Below are 2,528 nucleotides of genomic sequence, written 5' to 3' on the forward strand. Positions count from 1 at the left end.
AAACTAACCGCTCCAGGGTTCGTTTGAAAGCGTACCGAGACCACCTCTTCAAGCAGGTGTCGGTACGCTTATTTGGTCCGCTTTTGGTGCGCACACGAGTACGATTGCTGCATTCACACCTGCCCAAACAAACCGCACCAAAAGGCAAAAGCAACTCTAGTGCGATTCAATCCAACTAAATAAGGCAGGTGTAAAAGCACCCTAAAACGGGGTTAAACACCTCCACAAACAGCGTTAGCAGCTTCACTGATCACAGTCTGACTTTTAAACAGATTTAATAATGAACTGAGCTTTCTATGTTTAATTGAACATGTTTATTTGACCTCACCATCATGGAGATCAGCAGCTGCTTTAGTTGAGCTCTTAATCCTTTATCTTAATGTGTTTCTGAAACTCATCGATTAAGAAAGACGATGAGAAGCTTTATGCGCTTGTTACAGATATACTTGGTAGAATTTCAGAAATGAAGTATAAATATCGCAGGCTTATGTGATGTTGTTTGGGACAATACAACAGCTTTCAGTGGAGGGTCAACAAACAGGAATGAATAAAAATGTTAATTGTTAGCTAGAGTTTCATGCAGAAAACATTGAGAGCTCCAGCAGCACACCGAGACACACAGACACCAAGAATCAGGATATGAACCTCAATCATGATTGTTAAATCGTACAAAACTCCCAGCATGCAATGCAGCATGAATACGTTTTTCCGCCTAAAGTTGTTACAATATCTTCCTTTGCCTTTATTTAGTCATTAATATTTCAGGGAAACAACAATCTGGCATGGGTCTTGGGCTTTTCCAGGTGATTAAACAGGTAATKTAACAGTGGAAGATTAGCATCTTCAACTCCCCTGCTCTGTCTAAATGCAAACTGCAAAGGATCAAATTTATCCTTTGAATACAATAAAATCTCACCTTTAATAATTCTCTCGAAACACTTCATAACTAATGAAGTAAGGGCAACAGGTCTAAAATCATTWAAYTCCCGCAGAAACWTRGTTTTGGCTATAGRAACAGATTTCTTCCAGATTTCAGGAACTCTTTGCAACGCAAGAGACTGAARAAATGCAATGAAATATTTCAGAAAGTTGTTCAGCACATGTATGTAGCACCCTACCACCAATATTATCTGGGCCTGGGCTTTTTTTAGTAYTAATTCTCTGAAAGAGTTCTTTGACYTKAGTCCTACTAATGTTTACGGATTTACTWCATGACAGGTGTTTTAAAATGTCATTTTCTGACTTAAAATCACCCTCATCAAACCTTAWGTAAAATGTATTTAATTCCTCAGCAAACTCTCTCACAGAACTAAAACCATTTAAATTGGTTTCRTTKYCCCCTCTATCTTCTTTACTCCCAGCCATTGTGTTCACACCTTGCCAGGCTGATCTTAAATTATTGATGCTAGTCTGTTTATGTATTTTGTATTTCTCTATTTTATCAAGTACATTGTTGAATCATGCTAATCAAAACACACATCAGAAATGTGTATGTGTTGTTATTATTATTGTCATTGACATGATCACTTCAGTACTTTCATCTTCAGTAAACTGCATGAGTCAGTTTGCCTGAGAGAAAACATTAATCTGTAWGCAGAGATTGTAAATTACCACACTAAATCAGCTGTACTYCTCATAAAYGGTAACCCCACAGAAATATTTTTGATCAGTAATGACRGTTTATTTGCTCAACACTTAWTCTACACAAYAAACTGACTAAAATGCAGAAAAAATWAAACCAAAACATKAAAAAACGGCCGAGATATAAAGGATTAAACCTGACCGAAAGCACACTCWGCTGAGGACACACRGGATTGGYCTAAAAACACGAATACTAATGAGTCATTTGCATATGGTCTATTCTCTAATAAAACMCGAYTTTAAAGGGCTTCMTAAGCTTAAATATGATAATCAAAGTRTGGRAAAACAACCTAGACATCAGATAATCAAATTCTGAATAAAAATATACAAACAAGAACAAAGAAAAACAYAAACAAACAATTGGTCATCACCATTGCCGAAATGCTGTGTCTCAACACCTAGTCAATGGACCAGRGTYKCTTGAWCTTCAGGGTAATGCTCCCAACGGTTATCCCTGATAAGGATRATGTCTGCTTGGTTCTTGCATTGCCTTAGGGGAGAYGTYTGGTAGAAGAATGATATATCTACAGAGATATATCCGCCAGACTGAACCTCRACCTGACCTCWTAAATTTTATATTTYTTGTARTTAGGTCAGGAGYATCTCTTTGAATGCWTCTAGTCACATTYTGGCGAAATTYTTTGGTCAAATTGGATTTAAKGAMCTCCYTGGATGTTGACTGGAAGTATTCTGGAGCAAATCAGCAGGGAGTGAGGAGAAGGCAATGACCAGTTCATGGCYAAYTTTTACTCCTGAATCTACCTGTTAGATTCAGCTGATTTGGGCAAGGGCTCTSCWGTTCCCTGGAGATATCTGGGGTCCTKGGGAGCCTGGTCTCTGGATTAGCCAGAGTAGGCCYCATAGAGAAACATCTTCAGACTCTTCTC

Source organism: Danio rerio, chromosome 19, assembly GCF_049306965.1.
Source record: "Danio rerio strain Tuebingen ecotype United States chromosome 19, GRCz12tu, whole genome shotgun sequence".
NCBI classification, from domain to species: Eukaryota; Metazoa; Chordata; class Actinopteri; order Cypriniformes; family Danionidae; genus Danio; species Danio rerio.